Below are 27,167 nucleotides of genomic sequence, written 5' to 3' on the forward strand. Positions count from 1 at the left end.
GGATTGTGGGCCAGCCCCCCACCACCGCCGGCGTCCTTGGCGCCCAATCCCCACACCCACCCACGCCTTCCCGCGAGTCCAGTCTGGAGCATGGAGGTTTCTGAGACCGTTAGTGCTACATGGCCTGCCCAGCTTGAGAAGTAGTCGGAAAAGTAAGCAAATAATGTCCCCACCGTGGACTGGGCCTGGGCTCCTCGGGTCCTGAGAGGGAGGGATTGGGCTGCGCAAGAGCTGTTCTGGTACAGAATTGGGAATGGGGTGTTCATGGCGTAGAGGTGACCGCTTCTAAAATACAGAACTTCAGGGGAACTGCGAGGCAGTTTGAACGGTGATTTGTGAGGTCTTTCCTTGCCTAGGTATGATTTATTTAGAAGAGTAACATTCCCTACCTATTGGCGACGATTCTTAGCCTTGACTTTTCTTCCCAGCTTTAAGGAACTCTTTAAATATCGCAAATCAGAGTCCTTTAAGTGCATAATAAGGTCTACAGAAGGAAACAACATATGTTGAGCACCTCAGCAAGTCCCATAGTTTAAGATGCTCCATGAGGAAGATAAGGGTATAGAAGCCCAGCACAGTTTTCTTGAAGCCAAAATTCAAACCTACTATCCTTTTTACTACCGCGAGCTGCCTCCAAACTGTAAACACCTATTGGCGGGAAGAATGCGAGAAGCATTTGTACCCCATTTGGTAGGTCAGGGAAGATCTGGGAGGACTGGTCAAAATGTGGTTCGCTGCTAAGTATATTGCTTAACTTCTAATATGAGCTGCGTCTGGGCACTCACTGGATATTAGATAAATATTGTCCTCAGGAAGAATTCATGCTTATGTTTATAAAGCAACCAGATTCTTGGGCAAGGAAGAGATGGTGTTACCACATTCAGCAATAGCTCTTTAGTTTGGTCAAACCCATTGGAATTGGTCATATTCAGAATTTTGCTTTATTGGCGGCAGAGAGTTAAGAAACTAGTCAGCTCTATCTGTAGCTATACAATTAGGTGTTGTTAATATCTTCTGACCCATGAGGTGCCTATAATAATTATTATTTTCATCATTAATATTTCTGTAATGCAGTTTGCTGTGTAGTCATGCTTTCAAACTGAGATCCAGGTTTATGAAGGCAGGCACTAGGAACTAAAGCTATGGGATAAATATGGAAGGTGCACCTCTCTGTATTGTCAGTTTTCTCAAAATTTTGTTTAGGGAAGGAAGACTTGAATGATTTTACTAGTGAGTCATTTGAAATTTTTCATATTAAACAAGCATTATGCAAATATAAAAATAAATTTTAAGATAAACATAAAAGTAAATTTTAAGGTAAACATAAGACGTCAAAAAAGACAGATCAGGCTTAAACTGGATACTTGAGTAGTCTCCCAAAGCCCCTTGAGAATGTTTTTTGTTTTCCTTTGGAATTTGTGGTGAGTTGATGAAAAAATTTGACAGGCGCTGCTGTGGGCAAATGAGCATGGCCTTGGGTGTCATACAAATTTGGATTTGTATGGCAGACATCTCTGGAAGTTACCAACTGTGTGACCTTTAGCAAGTTACTCCGTTTCCTCACTTGCAAGTACAAGAGGATGCTATTTTATGGAGTTTTTGGAAAGATTAAATTAACAAATACAAAGTACTTAGCACAGAAAAGGTACTTAATAAATCTTAGTCTCAGGCCTGGCATGGTGGCTCATGGCTGAAATGAATGCCAGCATTTTGGGAGGTGAGGCAGGAGGATCACTTGAGGCCAGGAGTTCAAGACCAGCCTGGGTAACATAGTGAGATCTTGTCTCCACAAGAAAAAGAGAAATTAGCTGGACGTGATGGCAAGTTCTGTTCTCCCAGCTACTCAGGAGGCTAAGGCAGGAGGATAGCTTGAGCCTAGGAGTTTGAGACTGCAGTGAGCGATGATTGCACCACTGTACTCCAGCCTGGGTGACAGAGCAAAACCCTGTCTCTGAAAAAAGAAAAAAATCTTAGTCTCTTTCTCTATTTTAAAAATATTCTAATGTGTGTATTCAATGAATATATCCTCATAGAACACCTAACTTAGCAGAGTGCTAATACTATGAGTGTGAGATTTTTTTAAAATGCATAGAGTTGTAAAAGTCCTCAAGTTAGAGTGCTTTTACATATTTTATTTGACTTGATCCTTATAGCAATCCTATGTACAGTTACTGGAGTCCTCATTTAAGGTTAGCACACTGAAGATTGGATTACTGAAGCAAGATTAAACATTTATTAAGTGCTAGTTATGTGCCAAGTAACAGGATAAAGAAGACAGATTCTCTGCCTTCACAAAGCCTATAATCTATCAGGATCATTATTGAGTATTTCAGATATGTTGTATTTCTGACTTGTGTTACTATCTAGATATAATACTAAGGGTAGGAAGGAGTTATTGCTGTTTATCTTTGTTAATCTGTCAAAGTTTTCCAATAATGAGACATTTTCATGTTGACTGGGCTATTTCCTGGTTATATAGGAAAGAATTAATATGAATATTTTTATTATGACCGGGGAGAAGTTTGTTTTCTTTTAGCCTAAGAACAGAGAACTAGATGTTTAATTGGATTTGGGATAAGAAAGAAAAGTGAACATTGTTTGGACTGAGGAAAAATAAAAACCTCTGAATCAATGCTTAGCTTTAGAGGTGGTTATGATAAAAACTTCTTTAAGGCCTCAGACATACATATTTGGAGTAGCAGTATCAATTGCATAAGGCTGTATACTTAGTAGAAGTTCCATATGTATTTGTTGTCCACAAATTCCTTGAAACACTCTTCTTATCTGACTTCTGGATGTCACACCTCCTGATTTCCTTCCTGCCCAACTGGCTACAAATGTCTCCTTTGCAAGCTCATCCTCCATAACCTGAGCATGAAAGGCTAGAGTTCTTTTAAGGTCCCTCTGCTGATTCTGTTCTCTCTCTCTCTCTCTCTCTCTCTCTCTCTCTCTCTCTCTGTGTGTGTGTGTGTGTGTGTGTGTCTCAGTCTCTCTGCTATCTTATTCATATTCATAGCCTCACTATTTATATGGAGTGACTCTCAAATTTACATTTATAGTCCTGACCTGTTCTCTGGCCTTCTGATACAAATATCTAATTGCCTGCTGGACAATTCAAACTGTCTTCCAACTCAACCTATCTTAAACCTAACTCATTATCTTCATCCAGAACGTACCCTCTTCCTGCATTCCCTACCTCCATGAACCACATATTTTACCTTTCATCTGCACAATCCAGAAACCTAGGAATCATGCTTGACACCTCCTTCCTTTTCACTCCCCATGTTCAATGTTCAAGGAATGCACAAATCATATCAGTTTTCTCTCTGAAATATCTTGATTATGTCCATGTCTCTTCTTCTAGTAGGTACTGCAAGAGCCTTTTAGCTGGTCCCTCTAACTTCTCTTCCTCTCCCCTCCAGTCTTCTCCCACACTATAACCAAAGTGATCTTTCTACAATACATTTTAGTTCATGTTACTCTCTATTTGCTTTTAGGGTAAAGACTAAATTTCTTTCTTTCTTTTTTTTTTTTGTTAAGGCAAGGTCTTGCTCTGTCACCAGGGCTAGAGTGCAGTGGCGTCATCATCACTCACTGCAACCTCAACCTCCTGGGCTCAAGCTATCATCCTGTCTCAGCCTCCCAAGTAGCTGGGAGTATGGGCACATGCCACCATGCCTGGCCAGTTTTTCTATTCTTTGTAGAGATGGGGTCTCGCTTTTGCTTAGGCGGTCTTTGAACTCCTGACCTCAAGCAATCCTTCTGCCTCAGCTTCCCAAAGTGCTAGGATTACAGGTGTGAGCTACCATGCCTGGTCTAAATTTCTCAATGAGGCTTACAAAAAGCCTTGCATGTTCTGGCCCCTGTTTATCTCTTTAGCTTCATTCTTTTCCTTTCTCCCTTTTACTCCCTCCACTCCAGCCATTCTGGCCCTTTTTTAATTCTCTGTGTGTGCCAGGCTTCATCCCTCAACAGAGCCTTTGCACGTGCCTGTGATATTACCTTGCCCTCCTTCACCCAATTAACTACTATTAATATATATCCTTCAAATGTCAGCATGCATTGACCCCTATTCTGACCCTGAACCTGTACCTCAGCAATCAAAACTAGGCCAAATCTTTAAAGTTCTCATAGCATCAAATGCATTCATGTGATCATTTATTTGACATATGTCTATCCAACTAGCCTGAAAAAAAGTTTCAATAGAGAAGGACCATGTGGATTTTACTCACTGTTTTCCTAGGGCCCCTACACAGTGTATGGCTTTTTTTGTTTGTTTGTTTGTTTGTTTTGGAGGGGATTTTTTTACTGTTTTTGAGACAAAGTCTCATTCTGTTGCCTAGGCTGGAGTGTGGTAGCATCATAGCTCACTGCAGCCTCTAACTCCTGGGCTCAAGCAATCCTTCTGCTTCAGCCTCCCGAGTAGCTGGGACTACAGGCATGCGCCACCATGCCCGACTAATTTTTTGTATATATTTTAGTTGTTTGGCTAATTTCTTTCTATTTTTAGTAGAGGCGGGGTCTCGCTCTTGCTCAGGCTGGTCTCAAACTCCTGAGCTCAAACAATCCACCCGCCTCGGCCTCCCAGTCTTTCTCTCTCTCTCTCTCTGTCCTTTTCTCTCTTTCTCTCTTTCTTTCTCTCTTTTCTCCTCACAGAGATGAAGAGGATTTCTACTTTATAGAGATTTGTGTATGTAAATCTAGTCAAATTTTGTATTTAATTCTGACTTTGGTAACTTGCTTAGAAAGTCTTTCACTTCAAAATTATAAACATAATTTTTTATTTATATTTTTTCTACATGTGATTTTGAGTTACATTTGACTATTTTAATCTATCTGATAGTTTTAAAAAAAGATAAAGTAAGAGGAAGCATTTTTTTCTTCTTTCCAGGAGCAAGCTGATTTTCTCAGTAGTCCTTGTGGAGCAATAATCTCTCCCCCTTGTGTCTGAAATGATACTTTTATCATATATTTTTATGTATTTAGGTTCTATAGTGTTGGTATAAAACCTCTTGAATCATTGTGTCTGTTCTTTTAAAATATCCTACTCGATTCAGTTTATAAAGGTTTTATACATTTGGTTAAGAGTTTTGCATATTCGTTCATAAGTGAGATTGATCTGTGGGATTATTATGTCTGCTTTGTCTGGTTTTGGTAACAGTTATGCAGTCTTTTTTTAATGAATTTAAGAAGCTTCTCCGCTTTTTTCTATGCTAACTTATGTTAGTATTTAACAAACATATTATATTTCCTCATTTTTTTCTAATCAAAGACATGTTGTGGCGCTCCTCAAAGGATATTAAAGTATGAAGAGTTTCTGTGAGGATTATAACAGTAGCATTTTTTTAAACTTGCTTGAGGTAGAAGAGAGTGGAGGACAGACACCTTTTTGCTCTAAGGCGGACTCTCTTGAGCATATCTTTCGATAACTTGGCCAATACAATGAAATTCTTGTGAAATATTTAACCTGGGCCTTGGGAAGATTATGGGGCCCTTAAGGACTCTGTGTTATTAGTTTAAGAAGGCTCTGCTAGTCACAAATCTTCTGAAACTGGCATTGTGGATGTAAGAATTGTTTGGAAGTAATAGCAGTATAGTTCACATACATCATTTTTTCCCATACACAACTTATTCTCAACTAGATTGCAAGGTATCTTAATTTTATTTCACAACACAAAATGTAGATATTTTATTTACAGATTTTATATATATACACATATGTGTGTATATATTACATAATACTTCCTTCTTTGAAAAGGAAAGTATATAAAAATCAAACTGGTAGACTGTCAGAAGATCAGACTTGAGGAGTACTTTCTGCTTGCCTCACAATCTCCTCCCCATTTACCCCAATACTTTTTTCTTCCGTCTCAGACACTAGTATGTTCTCAGTTGTTGCTTTTTAATCTTTAATAAAATTTTTAGAAGCAGCATTATTTCTTCCTGTTTTAAAGATATAATCTGCTTGATTTATTTTGGCAGAGAGAATAGTTAAGAGTCCTTATGTAAAATAAAAAGACTTGGGAAGTAGGGTGGTTCTGGTGTGATCTTGGAGAGACAACTGTTAAATTTGGAAACTTCAATTCTAATTTACAGTGAGGAAGGAAGGAGGGGGTGAGAAGAGTGATAATATTTACTATGTGGTCATGAATATGTGAATAATTAATCATTGCCTGAGGTAGGATTTGCTCCTTTTTGAAGAGTCTAATAGGCATCTAGAAGGGTTCAGGAGTTTCTTGTGGAGTGGATTCTCCAGTGGTCTTGTTCTGAATTTTGTAAACACCTGTGAAAAAGCAGACGCTGACCCTGTGCTTGTAGTGTTGAGTACAGGAGGGTTTAAGGACACCTCCAAACACAACTTATTCCTGATTGGGAGGAGGGACACTGATCACAGAAGCATTTTCAGAGGTGAGGGTCATTGGTCGTACTCTGAGTGTGGAAGGGGGCGCTCCGTGAGGTTTTCCTGGTTTCTTTTGTTCAAAATTGGAAGTAATGTTTGTGAGCCTGGGCAACATAGCAAGACCTCCTCTCGACAGAAAGAAAAAAGAAAAGGGTTTGTGCACTTGATCTTTCGAGTAACAGTGATCTACGAAGAAGCACCCAAGAGAAGGGGAAGGCCAGGCGCGGTGCCTCAGGCCTGTAATCCTAGCACTGTGGGAGGCCTAGGCGGGTGGATCGCTCGAGGTCAGGAGTTCGAGACCAGCAAGAGCGAGACCCCGTCTCTACTAAAAATAGAAAGACATTATCTGGCCAACTAAAAATATATATAGGAAAAATTAGCCGGGCATGGTGGCGTATGCCTGTAGTCCCAGCTACTCGGGACGCTGAGGCAGTAGGATTGCTTAAGCCCAGGAGTGTGAGGTTGCTGTGAGCTAGGCTGACGCCACGGCACTCACTCTAGCCCAGGCAACAAAGCAAGACTCTGTCTCAAAAAAAAAAAAAAAAAAAGAAGGGGGGGAAAAAAAGTAAGAGTGATCATTTGCTGCATGTTTGAAAGAGCATTTTGTACTTACACTTGACGCTTTGGACTGACAACCTATATATAGACTGGATTTTCAAAGGAACTTTTACCGAATTTCATCTTGGTAGACTTGCTTATTTAGGTTATGGGTATAGCAGCTTAACTGCATCAGAAATCACAGGGCCAGAGGCGGGCGCAGTGGCACGCCCCTGTTGTCTGTCCCCCCTACTCCGGAGGCTGAGGCAAGAGGATCCCCTGAGGCAAGGAGTTCTCGCTGCGGGGGAAAAAAAAAGAAATCACAAAATCACAGTGCCATCAGTAACGCCAGATCTTCAAAGGCAGGAGCTAATTTACGTGCTTACATTTTAATCCGTAAAGCATCTTTAAATTTTATTTCAGTAGTATCAAGCTAGCTGGCAAAGGACGCGTTGAATGAGATCAGCAAAAGGGGTGTGGAATATGTAGATAAAACGCAGTGACTGCTGGTCATTCGTACCCTAGGCCTATGTTTCTTAAGATTATGACACATCCAGATATACAAAATTATTGCTACATGGTTATTATACTTGGAAAATCCTCATTCCAGAAGTGAGGGGCTCGATAGACCGCATGAGAAAAATGACCCTACTTTAGAGTGGTTTGAATCTGAGTGTGAGGGGCCAGGCAACAACAGGAATTCATACTTACCTGGCAGGGGAGATACCATGATCACGAAGGTGGTTTTCCCAGGGCGAGGCTCATCCATTGCACTCCGGATGTGCTGACCCCTGCGATTTCCCCAAATGTGGGAAACTCGACTGCATAATTTGTGGTAGTGGGGGACTGCGTTCGCGCTATCCCCTGTTTTAGTTTTGTTCAAGAATAGGATGTGCGCTTGGGGTACCTAGCGGAGATGTCTTTGTTTTCTAGTGTCTGGCATTTTTAAGATTTTCAGGTTTTTGTTTCGTTTTTTGGTACGTATGTGGGATTCGTGGATACTTTTAGTCTTATGTGTGAAAAAAGGGGTGTCAGTGAATCTATGAACAGAGGAGTTTTAATCCTCGAAGAAATTTCCTGTTGTCTCTTCGCCGTATCCTGAGTCTCCGTTGTCCTCCGTTCTATACTTAAATGTGTACACATTATTTAGTTCCTAGTTGTTAGTGAGCACATACAATAGTTGTTCTCTTGTTTTTTTCACTTAAGACAATGATCTCCAGTGGGAAGGGTTTTAAAGCAAGTTCCTGATACCTGGGGTTGGTTTGTTTCTCTGTCATGGAAGCCAATATGTGTATATCCCTTACATTCCCCTCTCCCCGTTAAGCTACTGTAAAGGGTTACCACAAAGTTAGTGGTTTAAAGCTACACAAAATGTTTTACATCTCAAAGCAGTCAGAAGTCTAGGGGGCTGCGTTTCTCAGGAGGCTCTAGGGAAGAATCTGTTACCTTACATTTTTCAGCTTCTGCCTTCACTCCATTTTCAAAACCAGCAATTTAGAAAATCTGACTTCTCTTTCATTCTTGTAATCGCTGTTTCTCTGGCCCTCCTGTGTCCTTCTCATAAGGACTCTGTGATTATGTTAGGCTCACCTGGATAATCAAACATAATCTTTTCATCTTAAATCCTTAATCACATCTGGAAAGTAACAGATTCACAGGTTCCAGGGATTAGGAAGGAAGACATTTTTGGTGGGGTGTTATTCTGCGTACATCATCCGAAGTCTCCAATTCGTCCGGAGTTTTTGATGTCACCAAAAGGGGCTTGGAATATGTAGATGAGCGCAGTGTCTTCTGGTCTTATTTACACTGTACATATATTTCTTAGGATTTTGCAAATATTCTTGGTCCAAAATGTTTTTGTCTGGCTCTTATAATTGGGAGATGTCTTTATGTTATGAGTGATAAGCTAGAACTTGTGCAAGGAGATTGACCCTATGTGTAGTGTATTTGGAATCTGAGGGTGAGATGCCATGCGACCTTTCCAACTCATACTTACCTGGCAGGGGAGATACCATGATCACGAAGGTGGTTTTCCCAGGGCGAGGCTTATCCATTGCACTCCGGATGTGCTGACCCCTGCGATTTCCCCAAATGTGGGAAACTCGACTGCATAATTTGTGGTAGTGGGGGACTGCGTTCGCGCTTTCCCCTGTATTCCTCTTTGTTAAAGAATAGCAATCATTCTTCTAAGCTGGCTTTATGTTCTGAGCTATGGCCCTAGATGAGGCTTACTGTTTCTTTATACTTAAGTTTGTAAAATAAAATTACTGGCCATGCTGCAGCTTGGTGTGTGATTGTTGTAATGACAGGTTTCCCTCAGTGCTTTTTTTTAGAGCTTGAATTTGTTTTGTTTTTTTCTGAACTGGTTTTACTTTTTTATTTTTTTTTTTGAAGGTTTTACTTCTTAGTGAAGTATAACGTGTGTATGTGACTTTGAGAACATCGATAAGGGGGTTTGTCGTGAAAGAGCCCGATGTCCAATTTTTAGCTGTTTTTTTCTGGAAACTTAATGTTTTTGTGCTGGTATTTATAATAAGAATTTACTTAAATATTTCTCACCCCAGTACCTTCCCTCCTCTAGCCTTGCACTATAAGTGGAGCAATTTTTGGTTCCCAAAGTTGTATACTTTTATTATTTGTTGACCTCTCATTTGGAAATATGAGGATATTAGCAAGGCCTTATCCCACCCATAAAAAAATTAATGATGTAGATTGTATAGAGTGGTAGAAGAAAGGGCAGGAACAAATGTGAATGGTAGGAATATGTGATTTATTTACTACTTGTAAATAATAATGACTTCTTTCTGGTTGGTCAGTTTTTTAATTGATACATAATGATTGAACTAATTTCTGCATTACACGTGATGTTTTGGTACATATACAACCTGCAATAATCAAATCAGGGTAATTAGGATACCCATCATCTCAAACATTTATCATTTCTTTGTGTTGGGAGGAATATCAATTTTTTTTTTTAACATTTTTTTTTTTTTTATTTCAGCTCATCATGGGGGTACATAAGTTTAGGTTATATACATTTTCCATGTCCCACCCATCCCCCCGAGTCAGAGTCCCAAGCACGTCCGTTCTCATTCTCCAGACAGTGCGCCTGGCACTCATCATGTAGTCATACCTCCATCCCCTCCCCCCCCACCTCCCCAATATCAATTTTTAAATTTCATTTTGCTTAGTACAAATAAATACATGCATTGATCTTGTTTCCTGCAACTTTTCTAAAAGTTCAGTTATGAATTTTTAGGGTTTTTTTATGGTAAATGGTTATTTAGGGTTTTCTACATAAACTTCCATGTCATATTAATTAATTTAGGATCTTTAAGATGAAGAGTAAGTCATTGTCTACTTCAATGATTAGGAGACACACAACATGGAAATAAAGATTTTATTACTTACAGGTCAAAGGGGATACAAGGTATGCCTGAGGGCCACACGGATCCTGGTCAATGTGAGGAGGACAGAGGGAAGGACCCATGGACCAAAGCCTTTATTGAGATTTAGGGTATTACCCAAGCAGGTTTCCATGGGGAGTTCTCCCCCTTGCTCAGGCTGTTCTCGAACTCCTGAGCTCAAGTGATTCTCCTGCCGCCTTGGTCTCCCAGAGTGCTAGGATTACAGGCATGAGCCATGGAGACAAGCCAGGGATTAATTTTCTAATGTTAAACCAACTTTACATTCCTGGGGTAAATCTTATTTGATCATGGTGTATTACCCTCTTATATATTGCTGGATTTGGTTTCTAATTTTTTAAAGCAATTTTGTGTCTGTGTTCATAAGGGATAATGGTCTGTATTTTTCTTGTATGGTATTTATCTGGTTTAGATATCAGAGTATGCTGGCTTCTGAAAATAAATAGGAAAATGTTCTCTCCTGTTCTGTTTTCTCAGAGCTTGTGTGAAATTAGTATTGGGGATTTTGAACAGAAGAATGACATGATCTAATTTAGGTTTTAGCAGGCTTCCTGGCTGCTCTGTTAAAAGCCTGAGGGAACAAGGATGAAGGGAGATGAGTCCAGACACTACAGCAGTCTTACAGGCAGGAGATGAGAGCAGCTTGCCAAAAAGTGGTAACACACACACACATACACACAAAGTGGTAACACTGGAGGTGAAGGGGTTAGATTCTGAATATAGTTTTAAGGAAAAACCAATAAGACTTGCTGGTGGATTGAATGTGGGGTATGAGAGGAAAGGAAGTAGAAAAGGATGACCCTCAAATCTGTTTTATATTTCTTCTTTAATACATTTTTTTCACCAGTTTAAAAATAGAATCTAGAGGGCTGCCTCTCCTGCCCTTCCTCTTTGCCCACTCCCATTCACGGGGTGGGGAGGCTCGAGTATCAACATGTCAAGGTACTCAGAATCCTGAGTGGAAGGCTGGTCTCCCTGAACCTTTCTTTCTTTTTTTAAACTTATGAAACTTATGCAAAACTTCTAATGTAAACTAAAGTAGAATAATACAGAATACTCCCATTTTACCATACCAGTTTAAGCATGATCAATTCAAGGGCAGTCTTGTTTCATCTATCCCTCCATACCCTAAAACACCCCCCACCTGATTATTTTAAAGCAAAGCCCATATACCATAGTATGTATTTCATCCAAGATTAACTCATATCTCTAAAGATAGGGCTCTATTTCTTTTTCTGGACATTTTTGACAGCTTTATTGAGGTATAATTTATATACTGTAACATTAACCTGTTGTATAATTTGATGATTTTTGGTATATTTATACAGTTGCCCAACCATCACCATAATCCAGAATATTTTCATGACCCCCCCAAAAATTCCCCTGTGTCCATTTGCAGTGATTCCCGATTCCCATACCCCAACCCCAGCCACAGGCAGCAACTGATCACTGACTATGTCTATAGATTTGCCTTTTCTCGGAATTTCATATAAAACAGAATCATATACTATATAGTCTTCTGTGTCTGGCTTCTTTCACTTAGCATAATGTTTTTGAGGTTCATCCATGTTGTTATATTTATCACTAGTTCCTCTTATTGATGAATAGTATTCTATTATGTATGGATGTATCACATTTTGTTTATCCTTCTCTTGGTAGATACTTGGGTTATTTCCACTTTTGAGCTATTATGAATAATGTTGCTATGGACATTTGCACACAAGTCATTGTGTCAACTGTGTCAACATATGTCTTCTTTTTTTTTTTGAGACAAAGTCTCACTCTGTTGCCCAGGCTAAAGTGCCTAGCTCACAGCAACCTCAAACTCCTGGGCTCACGTAGTGATCCTCCTGCCTCAAGCCTCCTGAATAGCTGGGACTATGGGTAAGAACCACCACATCCAGCTAATTTTTTCTATTTTTAGTATAGACGGGGACTCGCTCTTGATCAGGCTGGTCTTGAACTCCAGGCCTCAGGTGATCCTCCCTCCTTGGCCTTCCAAAGTAGTGGAATTACAAGCATTAGCCACAATGCCCTGCTTTTTGTCTATTTTTTAATTGGAAGGTTTGTCTTATCATTGAGTAGGACTCTTCTTCTATATGTTCACAATATGCTTCATCATTTCTCCTCCCTTGGCTATGTAATTTGCCAGCCCAGTAAAAAATGTTAATGAGAGCTCCTTGTTAAAAAATAGTTAGGAATTCCAAGACATTGATAGCAGAGTATTAAACCAGGTATGTGCAGGGCCTTGTGCTGCTATGTGGTAACATGTCTACGAACCCAGCCCTGACCTTAACCCCTTCTCCATCTCTTCTATAGATTTCCATAGGGCTCTCTCTCCCTTTGCCCCGGTCAATCTCTAACTAGCTGATAGCTCTTTGTTTCACCTAGAACCTATAATCCCCCCAACTGAAACCTTCAGAAGAATCCATTGCCTCCTATCCAAAGCCTAAAGTGGGTAGTCTGGCATTCAGGGTCCTTCACTATCACACTCTAATGTTCCTTTCTGTGCCAGATGTCCATGAACAGATACCCCTCCCCTCAGCCTTAAGACCAACACGTACTATTGACAATGATACATTCCTCTTGGCCTACAGTGCCCATCTTTACATGGGTAAATCCTACCCGTCTTTTCTTTCCTTAACATTTATTTTAATTACATATAAATAGACTTTGCAATTAAGTAAATAGCACATATAAATATCCCCTAACCTGCCACTTAAATCCCAGTTATCCTTTTTTTTCTTTCCATACCTTTTATTCTCCCTTCATAAGTAGTAGTATACTGTGTCTTCCCACTCCTTAAGACCTCTCTCAAATGTCATCCCTTCTAGGGAGCCTGCTCTGATTCCCTCTAAAGAAGTATCTCTTGTTGGGGCTTCATATCCTGAGGGCAGTCGGGAGTATTAAAGAGCTCTGGGCAAGGAAGTATGAATGACATGATTAGATTAGAGGAGCTCCCGTGCCCTTTCCTAGCATCTTGACAGTTTCTGAACCTTGAAAAAGAGAACTGGGATAGAAAAATGCAAATAGAAAAGATATTCCACAAAACAGGGACGGCCTGAGTATACATAAGGGTGGATTCTTTGAAGAAAGGGAGCTGACCTGGGTATGGACCTTGACCAAATTTTATTGCCTATTTCAAACTCCACGTAACTTTTGAATTTATAATGGCTTTCTTAAAATTAATGTTTGTGGCTTCCTAAGCATTCTGTATTCTTTCAGAAGGAAAAAGGGAAAAGAGGAACAAGGCTGATAGTGCTTTGAGTGACACTGAAAAACAGGCTTCAGTAAACGTTTAAAGGCGCAGAGCATGAGAAGGAAAGGAAGCTGGACATAACCAAAGGATAAAAACCAGCTGGAGAAAACCAAAGTAAAGGGAGCTTGTTTGTAATAGGTAAATAGATAACTCCAAGGCCACTGAGGAGAAACACGCCTTCCTCTAGGGTATTGACTGTGTGTTGGCAAACTTTTTAGCACTCTGCTTTTGTTGTGTTTAGGTTGGATATGGCTTTGTTCTTAGCTCTGCATAGAGAATTGGGACTTTGCAGAATTATAAGACCAACTAACCTTTAATGAGCGCTTACTGTTAAGTGATGTCAAAAGTGCTTATTTGGACTGTGAAGTCAGTGCACTTATATATTAGAAGTGACCATGCCATACATGAGCCTACAGGAGGGAGACTCTGGCTTTGGGTGAGATGAGAGGTGATTGTCCTGATGGGAAAGACATTCTGTCCTGAAGATGGATGCTTCAGTGTCAACCATTGAACTCTAAATGTATGGAAGTGCCAGTGTATATTATATATATATTACATATATCTAAAAATATGTATTAGCATGTTATATGATTGATGTTAAGATGTTCTTTTTTCACATATCTGTGAAATGAGAATTCATCTTGCAATCCATGTTTTGTTATTTGCAGGGTTTTTTCTTTTTTAATTTTTAATTATTATGGGTACATAATAGTTATATATCTTTATAGGGTTCACAGGATGTTTTGATACAGGTATACAATGTGAATAAATCAAATCAGGGTAATTAGGGTACCCATCATCTCAGGCATTTCACATTTCTTTGTGTTAGGAACATTCCAATTCCACTTTTTCAGTTATTTTAAAGTAAATACCCTAACTTATTGTTGAATATAGTCATTTTGTTGTGCTATCAAATACTGTTCATTCTATCTAACTATATTCTTGCACCCATTAACCATCCCCACTTTATCCCTCCTGCCTGCTGCCCTTTCCAGCCTCTCGTAACCGTCATTCTACTCTTGGTCTCCGTGAGATCAATTGTTTTTAAAATTTATGTCCCACATATAAGTGAAAACATGTGAGATTTGTCTTTCTAGGCCTGGGTTATTTCACTTAACATAACGTTCTCCAGTTCCATCCATGTTGTTGCAAATGGGAGAATTTCATTCTTTTCTGTAGCTATATGATACTCCACTGTGTATATTTACCGCAAGTTCTTTATCCATTGATCTGCTGGTGGACACTTAGGTTGGTTCCATATCTTGGCTATTGTGAATAGTGCTGCAATAACGATGAGAGTGCAGATATCTTTTTGATATACTGAATCCTTCTCTTTTGGATATATACCCAGCAGTGGGATTGCTGGATCATATGGTAGTTCTATTTTTAGGTTTTTGAGAAACCTCCATACTGTTTTCCATAGTGGTTGCACTGATTTACATTCCCACCAACAGCGTAGGAGAGTTCCCCTTCCTCCACATCCTCGCCAGCATTTGTTATTGCCTGCAGGGTTTTCTTCTTAATGGAACATAAAAGAATGGTAGTATATCTTGCAATGGGTATCAGATTAGATGAAATGTAAGTATTTATGTTAAAGGTGATTATTTTTAATGATATAGAGAAGGGAGAAGGACAGAAGCAAGGCAAAAGATAGCAGAAAATAGTCTCCTGAACCAGATTACTTCAATCCAAGTCATGGCTCTGCCACTTACATTGACTGTCTAAACTTGAGTGAGTTAACCCTTCTGTTCCTGTTAAAGAAAAAATTATTCTTTGCTACTTGTTAAAGCACAATAGGAAGACCTTATTTAGGACCATTGGATAGGTATAGGGACCACTCCAGTGGGATCTTCCGATAGGGGAGAAACATTGGGCCCAAGTCTCAATACAGCATGGATAAATGGGAATTTATAGCCAAGGAACAGTGTGGGGATTCTGTGGATGGAAAGTTACTAAGGGGGAACATCAAGGGTAAGGGGCATTCTGGGTAAACTGACCTAACAGGAGGATTCTTATTGAAGACAGGCCAGGGTGAACAGATATCACCTGGGAGGTGGTGCAGGATGAGGAACCTGATCACCTATCAAGAATGGGGGGTTTGGACTGAACTGACTTAGTAGGGTTCTTTTACTAAAACTGGATTTTGCAAGAAAATGCACAGGTGGCGGCCTCAGAGGAGGTCCAGAAGCCTGACTAAAGTTTGACCAAACAAAAGATCTTTGTCATGCCTCAGGTTCTAGGTTTTTTATCTGTGAAATGGGGATGATTCTATTTCCTACCTCAAAAGTGTGAGCATTAAATGTAAAGTTCAGGTGCATTGTAAGCACTCAGTAGATGCTAGCTGTTAGTATTTCTTGATTTTCTTTAGGGTTTTTATTGGGTTGCCTGACTCATATGTTATTGTTATAATTATGCTTTACGGTTTAGGCTGTTGCTTTGTTAATTTATTTGGTTTAATCCTCACAGGAACTCCTCCAAAATCAGTAATGCGTATTTTACAAACTGAAGAACAGGTTAAGAGGCTAGAAGCTTATTTAAAGTCGTGCAGTGTGACACTGGATTGCAGACTAGATCTTGGATTCCAAAATCCCCCCTCTGCAATACACTCCGCCAGACATCCTAGACCCCCTCTTGGAATAGGACGAAATGGTGCCGGGCTGGTGGGGAGCCAAAGAAGGCATGAAGTCGGCTCGCGACTAAAATCTCATTCGCGTCCGTTTTTTGCTCAAGGGAACTCTCCACACAAGGAAGACACGAAAGCCTTCTGGTGCACCAAAAGTTGGGAGAGGGGTACATTTCGAAAATAGCTTGACAAATGTCACTAGAGTAGGCGGAAGCAAGAGGAGGAACCGGTAGTTGGAAGTCGGTCCAGAGGGTGCGCAGCGGCAGCTGAAGAGAATGTAGCTGCCGGGACTGCGCATGACGTCACGCCGGGAGGTGGAGTATGTAGATTGCAGACTGAGTGCATTTTGGAAGCACGTTCCCTGGAAAGAGATGCATATTATTTCTATCACCAATACAAAGATACAGTCTGAAAATCTTTTGCTTTGAGTGCGCTATGTGGATAAAGTACAGTTAGAATCGTTTTTGGAGTGACCCGAACCTTACAGTGATGTGCGCTGCACCGGGTTGTGCCGGGGTCAAAAGCAGCTCATACTTACCTGGCAGGGGAGATACCATGATCACGAAGGTGGTTTTCCCAGGGTGAGGCTCACCCATTGCACTCCGGGTGTGCTGACCCCTGCGATTTCCCCAAATGCGGGAAACTCGACTGCATAATTTGTGGTAGTGGGGGACTGCGTTCGCGCTTTCCCCTGGTTATTTTAGTTTAACAACAGGTTTAGTTTTGTTTAGGTGAAGATTCATTGCTTGGTAAAGTGTTTTTGTGGAGGAACGTTTGTATTAAGATTGTTTTGCTCACTAAAAGATGGCTTTTCCCGTTACAGAATTCATGATTTTGTGTTTATTTTTACAAACAAAGTTATAAGGTTAATTTCAGTTTGTTTTTTGTCTTTTAAAAATACGGCTTTTGGTCGGGATCTAATCTGTAGTCTTTAGCTAGTAGAGCAGTTTGAGGCTGTGGTGAGTTATGATGATACCACTGCACTTTTCCCTGGGCAACAAACGCAGTGAGACCCTAAAAAAAAAATTAAAAATATTTGCCATGAAGTCACTTCTCCTGCCCCAAATAATTTAAGGCCCTTGTAATACTCAAGTTAAAAATAAAAATAAATGAATGAATTTAAAAAAGCTTACGGGTGAGAGCTGTTATTAGACTCCTGATGGTGTGCTAGACCTTAGGTATATAGGAGAAACAGTTCTTGCTTCCACGTCCATTAAAGGCCAACTTTTTGTTCCTGACTGAAACCTCCCCCCTAAAAAATAATAATTTTAAGGCACCTCTTAGATGACTAAAGTAACAGGGAAAACTGGAAATGTACCCTAAGAAACCATCATTAATAACAATAAGTCCTGTGGATTGCAATTATATATCAAACGGCAATTAATTGGAAGCAACGGAATATTGATTACATAAATTATCTATGATCGAGTATATAGTAAAATGAATCAAAAAGTTATAAAATGGCATGTAAAGTATACTCCTTTAAAATATATATATGTATAAAGTTTCACAATTGCCACATATAACATCAAACTGTAACAGGGATAATTTTATAGTGAGATTGTCATTCTAAACTAAAAATAAAATCCTGCCAGGCTTGGCGGCTCGCACCTGTAATCCTAGCATTCTGGGATGCTGAGGCGGGAGGATTGCTTAAGGTCAGGAGTTCGAGACAACCCTGAGCAAGGGTGAGACCCCCGTCTCTACTAAAAATAGAAAAATTAGCCAAGTGTAGTGGTGTGGACCTGTAGTCCCAGCTACTCGGGAGGCTGAGGCAGGAGCACTCTAGCCCAGGCGACCGAGTGAGATTCTGTCTCAGAATAAAATAAAATCCTAAATTGTCCCTTTACCCCCGACTGAATGGACCCATCTTTGCCAAGGGGGAGCCCAGAAAAATCCTAAAACTGAGTTAGTTCCTGGCCATGAAGGGAAAGGAAGTCTCTACATGCCTTATTAAAGCCCTCCCTTTTGGAGTGTAGACACAGCAATTGAAGAGCATTAATGTTAAAATAGAGATCATAAAACTGACAAAACAAGGCCCGGTGAGGTGGCTCACGCCTGTAATCCTAGCACTCTGGGAGGCCGAGGAGGGTGGATTGTTTGAGCTCAGGAGTTCGAGACCAGCCTGAGCAAGAGCAAGACCCCATCTCTACTAAAAAAATAGAAAAAAATTAGCTGGACAACTGAAAATATAGATAGAAAAAATGAGCCAGGCATGGTGGCACATACCTGTAGTCCCAGCTACTGGGGAGGCTGAGGCAGTAGGATTGCTTGAGCCCAGGAATTTGAGGTTGCTGTGAGCTAGGCTGACTCCACGGCACTCTAGCCTGGGCAACAGACTAAGACTCTGTCTCAAAAAAAGAAAAAAAAAAAAAAAGGGACTGACAAAACAGACTCTTCGTGGAAATAAAATACTAAGTTAACAGCAGGATCTAAGGCCATGCAAGGCAAAGGTTAAGTCACACCTGCAGGCTGCCATTAACTTGCTTCACAGATCACTGGGTGGTATATTTGGCTTGCCCTATCATTAGCAGACTTCATAATTTAGGCATTCCTTCCTACTCACTCCAGATTTTCAAACAAAGCTTAACTCTCTCAACTAATTGCCAATTAAAGAATCTCTCAATCCACCTGTGACTTGTAAACCATTCCCCCTAACTTTGAGATGTCCTGCCTTTTAGGGCCTAACCAATGTATTCCATCCATGTATTGATTTATAATTTTACCTGCAATTCTTGTTTCCCTGAAATGTATATAACCAAACTGTAATCCAACTGCCTCAGAACCACTTAAGCCCTCTTAGGTTTGTGTATCCCTAGGCCGTAGTGACTCCTAATGGGTGAGAATAAACTGGGTTTTTTTTTTTTTTGAGACAGAGTCTTGCTCTGTTGCCTGGGCTAGAGTGCCGTGGCGTCAGCCTAGCTCACAGCAACCTCAAACTCCTGGGCTTAAGCAATCCTTCTGCCTCAGCCTCCCGAGTAGCTGGGACTACAGGTATGTGCTACCATGCCCGGCTAATTTTTTTTTCTATATATATTTTTAGCTGTCCAGATCATTTCTTTCTATTTTTAGTAGAGACGGGGTCTCGCTCTTGCTCAGGCTGGTCTCAAACTCCTGACCTCGAGCAATCCTCCCGCTTCAGCCTCCCAGAGTGCTAGGATTACAGGCGTGAACCACTGCGCCTGGCCAAAATAAACTTTTAAAAATTATTTTAGGCTCAGCACAGTCGCTCAGGCCTGTAATCCTAGCACTCAGGGAGTCCAAAGCAAGAGGATCTCTTAAGGTCAGGAGTTCTATTCTTTGTTCTTCTTTTTTTATTTTTTGCTTTTACCTATTCCTGTCCCTTCTACAGAGGTCAGGAGTTCTAAACCAGCCTGAGCAAGAGCAAGACTCTGTCTCTACTAAAAAATAGAAAAAAAATTAGCTGGGCATGGTGGCACTCACCTGTAGTCTCAGCTACTCAGGAGGCTGAGGCAGGAGAATCACTTGAGCCCAGGAGTTTGAGGTTGCTGTGAGCTAGGCTGACACCATGGCACTCTAGCCCAGGCAACAGAGGGAGACTCTGTCTCAAAAAGAAATTATTTGACAGAGTTTCTTTTGTTGTTGTTTTTTGTTTTTGTTTTTGTTTATTTGGTCTGTTAACGTGGTTGATTTTAATTTTTAAAAACTTTCCAGGCCGGGCGCTGTGGCTCACGCCTGTAATCCTAGCACTCTGGGAGGCAGAGCCTGGAGGATTGTTTGAGCTCAGGAGTTCGAAACCAGCCTGCACAAGAGCAAGACCCCATCTCTACTAAAAAATAGAAAGCAATTAGCTGGACAACTAAAAATATATAGAAAAAATTAGCCGGGCATGGTGGCGCATGCCTGTAGTCTCAGCCACTTGGGAGGCTGAGACAGAAGGATTGCTTGAGCCCAGGAGTTTGAGGTTGCTGTGAGCTAGGCTGACCGCCAGGGCACTCTAGCCAGGATGACAGGACGGGACTCTGCCTCAATAAATAAATAAACAAATAAATAATAACTTATTTGTCCTTTCCAAGTTATCTGCCAGGAACATTTATCACTATTGTAATAATTAAAAATACCCTCCAAAAATATAAAACAAAGGAAAGCTCCTTGGATACTATAGTTGCTGCAAACAGAATTGTTTTGCCTGGAGCCCCTTGCGGGAAAACACAACGTGAGGTATATTTGTCTAAAAAGAAGGGAGGACCACTTGGTTTTTTCCCAAATCCTGGCCGCATGCTGCTTCCCTTTGGAAGAACTGCGGAGACCGGCTTTGGGTCTTAAAGTACACAGGGCACCAGTCCAGGAGCAGAATGGCCTGGGTGGGGCTTGGAGACCTCGCAGCCGCATTTTACACGCATTCAGCCCTCACAGAATCCTAGTGAGGTAGGCAGTATTATTTCCACTTTATAATTTTGAGAAACGGCAACTGACAGAGCCTGAGAGTTTGATCAAATCCTAGGGTGGAGTAGTGAATCAGACCAGGCACAACCTTTTCTGCTGCCTTCCCCTGTGCCGTCCCCCACACCACCGCCTCCCACACTGCCCTGCAGCGCACGATTCAGACTCATGGTTACACATGCACTCCAGAACCTTTGCGTATGCCTGAAAAGGCAAGCAATCAAAATCCCCTGTCACACCTGCCGATGTCTTTTAGCTTGTCGGGAAGGGTAGCAAGAGCGAACGCATCTGGGAGGGAACAGTGTGAAGAAGAGAGCCTCGAAGCGGAGGGTGACGTCACTACAAGAGGCAGGGATATGTAAATAAAAAGCGCAGTGATTGCCGGTTCTAGTGTATTTTTCGCTCGGGAAACTTTCCAGCGAAAATCCGAAAGGATGTAGTTTGATCTTTGTCATATGAAAAACCTTGGGGCTTCCAACAGAAGGCCTAAGAACACGTAATACAATTGACCATAACTAGTAAGTGTGTTGAAGGCGAGGGTGGGGTAGCAGTCCAAGGTCACAGTTCATACTTACCTGGCAGGGGAGATACCATGATCACGAAGGTGGTTTTCCCAGGGCGAGGCTTATCTATTGCACTCCGGATGTGCTGACCCCTGCGATTTCCCCAAATGTGGGAAACTCGACTGCATAATTTGTGGTAGTGGGGGACTGCGTTCGCGCTTTCTCCTGATAATGGCGGTTTCAAATGGTAGATTTTGGTGTTTTTGGTTTTTCTCGTCATTTGTTTTTGTAGTGTTAATCTTGGCGGCGTCATTTGATGTCTGAGAATGTTTTTGCGTAGTTTGCCCTTGTGGGCATGTTACCTTTTTTTAGAAATGATTTTGGTTTTAGCGAATCAGTGGTAGGGAGGGATGGTTTGTGTATTTGTGGGTGCTTTTATTAGGAGTGTTTCTGGTTTTAGCAAACCTGGAAGGCTCATTTTGAACGATTCACAGTCTTTGTCTTTCGATTTGAAACATAGCATTCTGCACGTGGACTTACGTGATCCTTTTGTGAAAACTGCATAATATGGGGTGTATGTGGAAAGCTGTTCTTTCCCCCCCCCAAAGGTTAAATTGCTAATATGCCAATTTAGCTTTTTATTTTTTTCCTAGTTGTGGGATGACTCGCTGAGGGCACTTTTTTTTTTTTTTTTGAGACAGAGTCTCACTCTGTTACCCTGGCCTAGAGTGCTGTGTCGTCACCCCAGCTTACAGCAACCTCAAACTCCTGGGCTCAAGCAGTCCTTCTGGCTCAGCCTCCCAAGTAGCTGGGACTACAGGCATGTGCCACCATGCCCAGCTAATTTTTTCCATATATATTTTTAGCCGTCCAGATCATTTCTTTCTATTTTTTAGTAGAGATGAGGGTCTCGCTCTTGCTCAGGCTGGTCTCGAACTCCTGACCTCCAGCGATCCTCCCACCTCAGTTTCCCAGAGTGCTAGGATTACAGGCGTGAGCCACCGTGCCCAGCCTGAGGGCAGTTTTAAAAGTAGGGTAGAAATATTTGGGGAGTGGATGTTAGTATGTAGATGATGAGCATGTTTAAGTCTTTATTTAAACAATTAAACTATATGTATATTCAGACTATACAACTTGCTGTTATTAGTGTGTTAGTTTGCTGGGACTACCCTAAGAAAATACTACAGATTGGGTGGTTTAAACATCAGTATTTTCTCACAGTTTTGGAGGGTAGAAGTTCAGGCAAGATAGAGGTGCTGGCACAGTTGGGTTCTGAGCCCTCTCTCTTCAGGCTTTCAGGTAGCCAACCTTTCTGCCTCCTTACACCAATCCTGGCACCTGGTGTCTCTTCTTATAATGACACCAGTTGTTGAATTATGGCCCCACCATAAGGGCCTCATTGTAATTTAATGACCTCTTTAAAAGACCTTATCTCCATATACAGTTACAATCTAAGGTATTGGGGGTTAGGGGGACACAGTTCAGCTCACATTAGCCATGCAATTTTTTTTTTTTTTACACAATGAATTGCTTTTATTTCAGTATGCATCCACATTTCAGCATTTAGTGGGCCTGAACAGAAAGTGGAAAAACGCAGCAATTTGCCAGGAAGTCAAGCCTACCAATTTCAGGGATCTGCTGTGCACACCCAATTCTTTCTGGATCTGTGCTGAGGATTGTGAGAAGCAGCAGCACCAAAACCAAAGTATGCACTGAATTCAGGGTTCTTTTTGTTCCAGTTGTCACATTCCAAACTAGACCTCAATGGATTGCAAGGATGACCAAATGAGAGCCCTGTTCAAAACTTCTTCAATGTTTAAAAGTAAAAGCAATTACAGGAAAATAAAACAATTCAGAGGGATTGTGTGTGGCTTACGAGTGTCTTCATGCCACTTCATGTGGGCTTTCTCCAAGTTTAACCACCAAGAGCTCAGAGCTGGCAGGTCTGAGTAACCCTGGTGACTGTTCTTTTCACCTCATCAAAACCTGAGCTAAAAATATGCATCAGCTGATGATGATAGCAGAGGGTGGTAGGGCTGAGGACCCCATATTCATTTCCCAGGCTGGTGGAGTGAATAAATGTGGTTACAAAACTAAATGAGGGAGATCAGAGACTCTGTCCAACCTTACCTGATGGCTTCTGGCCAAAGCAAGGAGTGTCATGGAAAGTGTTGGGTGATGACAGTGCAAAGAGGGACTTGGAGGAGGAGGGAGGAGAAAGCAGCGCCCCTCAATAAAGGTGGGGGAGAGAAGATATGGGGAAAGCCCTGAATTCCTCACTGAAGGCCAATCTCAGAGGGGAGCAGAGGGGTTAGAATCTATGCTTTGGCCAAGGGTGGGAGCAGAGAGTGGGGAGGGGATGATGGCTTAGAAGGGGACATCATTTAAGACTTAAAGAAAGAAACCAGGAGTGCAGGCAAAGCACCCCACACTCCCAGCAGTAGTCCCACAGGCTGTGACCTGAAACCTTCACATCTACTGTAACAAGCCCCCAAGCTTGGAGGGCTGTTGCAGGGAGGGCAGGAGGCAGGGAAAGGGAAAGGAGAGAAGTCAGAGACCCCGGCCATGTGATCAGCAGCAAGGTGATTGTGTGATGTGTCTTTTCACTGTTGAGTTAGAGGTGCTTCACCAGTTATGATGGGAACCAATTTAAATATACTTTCTTTATTATTATTTTTCAAATTTTAATAAATGAAGAAAATACACTTCACGAATTTGCGTGTCATCCTTGCGTAGGGGCCATGCTAATCTTCTCTATATTGTTCCAATTTTAGTATATGTGCTGCTGAACCGAGCACAAAATAAATATACTTTTTTGATCCCAGAAGTTCAACTACGTGGACAGTGGTTACACTTGACAGGATGATTTATTATAGCACAACTTATATATTTCAAATGGACAAAAAATTAGTATCATTTACAGTATCTTAAGGTAAATTGCCTTTGAATGGGAGCTTCCCTTCCAGTACTTTTGAGGTCTACAAGACCTATCTAGAAAATTTACTACTGTGGAAAATGAAGACTGCTTAAATCGAATGGGGGGAATGGGGGGAAGGGGAAGGGCCTGTGGTTTTTCTTTTTGATTAATTGCTCTAACACTGTCCTTTAGGTGGCTGAGGGAGTGTCATATTTTCTTTAGATGTCATTAGGTGCCAAAGCTCTTGCAGGACAACTGTGAGGCTACATAAGTTCTGCCATCTTGCTAGCACTGATCTGGCTCTTGGATCCACCACTCCATTAGAACTATTAACTCCGTTCATATTAATTTTTGTTACAAATCTTACAAACGGGGGTGCTTCTGGGTATTTAGGACCACATTCTATTTTAAGGCTGTATATTTGGTTTTCATAAATTGTTCTTGGAGGCCCAGTGATCACCCCTGTCCATCTTGTGTCATGTCTTCATCGTCTTCTAGACCCAGCTAACTGTGCCATCTCCTACTCCTTTCTGGCCTTTGATTTCTTTCAACAGTCGGAAATTGTAAGGGACTTTTACTTCTGATGGTGGCTGCCATCTTGTGTCACTGTCCTAGCCATCCAACTTATAATGGAAATATACCACTTTTTATATCTGGAAATAGAAGGAAAGCAGAATGGAGGGTGGGGAGGAAATGATACCTTAATATAAAAGCTTCAGTTCATATATATTTAACATAAACATTATTTTCTATCACTTTTGTTTGCTTAAGAATGTTGTGATGCTGTTGGATTACAAGGATGCTGTTTGTAATCAATGGCATGCATATTAGCAGATATCAAAGGAAATAAAGTTAATGCACTCAATTTATCAGCACTAGGGCGGGGCGTGGTGGCTCACGCCTGTAATCCTAGCACTCTGGGAGGCTGAGGCGGGTGGATCATTTGAGCTCCGGAGTTTGAGACCAGCCTGAGCAAGAGCAAGACCACATCTCTACTTAAAAAAATAAATAAATAAAAAAGAAATTAGCTGGACAAATAAAAATATATGGAAAAAATAAGCTGGGCATGGTGGTGCATGCCTGTAGTCCCAGCTACTAGGGAGGCTGAGGCAGGAGGATAGCTTGAGCCTGGGAGTTTGAGGTTGCTGTGAGCTAGGCTGATGCCACAGCACTCTAGCCCAGGCGACAGAGTCAGATTCTGTCTCAAAAAAAACAAAACCCAAAAAATTTATCAGCACTTTCCACATTTAGTGGATAAATTAAGAAGGTATTATTTCTCAGTAATTTATAATCCTTGAGCCTCTTGGCTGGTGAAGACCCACTGAAGTGTCAACCTTCTTCCTTTTTCTTTTACTTACCCTCATTTCCCACCTGTGCTTCCCCATGGAGCCCTTAGTCATACCCTTAATGTGCATGCTTGTTGATTCCCGTCGATGGGGCTTCTTTGTTTTACCCACTGTCTGTGGAGCACCAGCATGGTACCAGTTGTCTGCCCTGCTAGACTGTGAGGATTGTGATAGCAATGATCTAATGCCTATTACCTTTGAGATACATGGTAGATGTCTTAGTCCGTTCTCTGCTGCTGTAACAAAATGCCTGAGACTGGATTATTTATACTAAACACATTTATTTCTCACAGTTCTGGATGCTGGGAAGTTCAAGATGGAGGGGCCAGCATCTGGTGAGGGCCATCTTGCTGCATCATCCCATGGCCGAAGGTGAAAGGGCAGGGCAAGAGAGGCAAAAGGAGGCCTAAACTCATCCTTTTATAAGGAACCCACTCCTTGATAATGACCTGCTCCCTTGATAATGATAATGACATCAATCCATTCAGAGGGTAGTGCCTAAACACCTCTTAAAGGTCCTACCTCTTCCCAACACCTCCACATTGGGGATCAGATTTGCAACACATGAATTTGGGGAGGCACATTCAAACCATATCAGTAGGTATACCACAAACACTTGATTGTATGAATGATGGTCAGGTGTGGCTGCCACATGTGGAAAGTTAAAATCTCTCTTTCTGATTCTTTTTTTTTTTTTTGAGACAGAGTCTCACTCTGTTGCCCAGGCTAGAGTGAGTGCCGTGGCATCAGCCTAGCTCACAGCAACCTCAAACTCCTGGGTTCAAGTGATCCTCCTGCCTCAGCCTCCCAAGTAGCTGGGACTACAGGCATGCGCCACCATGCCCAGCTAATTTTTTCTATATATATATTTTTAGCTGTCCATATAATTTCTTTCTATTTTTAGTAGAGACGGGGTCTCGCTCTTGCTCAGGCTGGTCTCAAACTCCTGAGCTCAAACAATCTACCCTCCTCGGCCTCCCAGAGTGCTAGGATTACAGGCATGAGCCACCGCGCCCGGCCTTCTTTCTGATTCTTAGTAATAGCTAACAACTACAGAGAACTTGCTTGGTGCCAGGCAGAGTTCTAAGCACTTTACACATATTAGCTCATTTAAACCTCTCAGCAACCCTCTGGTTATTATTATCCCCATTTTACAGATGAAGAAATTGAGGCCTATCAATGTTGAATAATTTCTCCAAGGTCCACAGTGACAGAGCCAAGACAAAAACTTTAGAGTGTGAACTGTAAACCTAACCCACTACATTATGACATTATACTATCTTATTTTATACTGTTTATATATATATACATATATTTATTTAGGAGATGGGGTCTCACTATGTTGTCCAGTCTAGGCTTAAACTCCTGGGCTCAAGCAGTCCTCCCCCCTCAGCCTCCCAAAGTGGTGGGATTAAAGGCATGAGCCACGATGCCTGGCTTTACTACATTAAACTATCGATACTCCTGTATAATGACTACATTTATGTTCTAACCTTTCAAAGGCAATATTTTCCTAATTAATGACATAATAAACGTGTATATTTCTAATTTTATTTCCTAGTAGTCATCACTTTTTCAGTCCTGGGAATTAGTGATAAATATATTCAGGTCTTCAATTTCAACAATAACATCTTGTAGAGTTTCAGTAATTGTTCCCCCAGTCGTCTTCATTATTAATGAGGGTGGGTGGACAAGTTTCTAAATGTGAAAGAATCTAAGTTGCTTCCTTGCATTTCTGGTTTGGTTAGAATAA

General features: G+C 41.3%; 1 protein-coding gene, 5 non-coding genes and 1 pseudogene across 6 annotated transcripts in view; 5 read left to right on the forward strand and 2 right to left on the reverse strand.

Annotated features, from left to right (window-relative positions):
* The first annotated feature begins 7,640 nt into the window (after positions 1–7,640).
* Positions 7,641–7,804, forward strand: LOC123621435. The gene has a single exon (XR_006729156.1). It is a non-coding gene; the product is annotated as a U1 spliceosomal RNA (small nuclear RNA).
* Positions 7,805–8,925: 1,121 nt separating this feature from the next.
* Positions 8,926–9,089, forward strand: LOC123621436. Its single transcript, XR_006729157.1, has one exon. It is a non-coding gene; the product is annotated as a U1 spliceosomal RNA (small nuclear RNA).
* A 7,685-nt stretch (positions 9,090–16,774) lies between these two features.
* LOC123621274 lies at positions 16,775–16,938 on the forward strand. The gene has a single exon (XR_006729023.1). It is a non-coding gene; the product is annotated as a U1 spliceosomal RNA (small nuclear RNA).
* TEX14 (testis expressed 14, intercellular bridge forming factor) overlaps positions 16,789–27,167 on the forward strand; it is a 96,231-nt gene continuing 85,852 nt past the window's right edge. The window contains exon 1 of the mRNA XM_045525651.1: positions 16,789–17,109. The gene's annotated coding sequence lies outside the window, so the exon portion shown is untranslated. The remainder of the gene's footprint in view (positions 17,110–27,167) is intronic.
* On the forward strand, positions 21,216–21,379 carry LOC123621275. The gene has a single exon (XR_006729024.1). It is a non-coding gene; the product is annotated as a U1 spliceosomal RNA (small nuclear RNA).
* Positions 23,843–23,949, reverse strand: LOC123621321. The gene has a single exon (XR_006729058.1). It is a non-coding gene; the product is annotated as a U6 spliceosomal RNA (small nuclear RNA).
* LOC123621163 lies at positions 24,235–25,483 on the reverse strand (annotated as a pseudogene).

The sequence above is a fragment of the Lemur catta genome, chromosome 15 (genome assembly GCF_020740605.2).
Source record: "Lemur catta isolate mLemCat1 chromosome 15, mLemCat1.pri, whole genome shotgun sequence".
In the NCBI taxonomy this organism is placed as follows: domain Eukaryota; kingdom Metazoa; phylum Chordata; class Mammalia; order Primates; family Lemuridae; genus Lemur; species Lemur catta.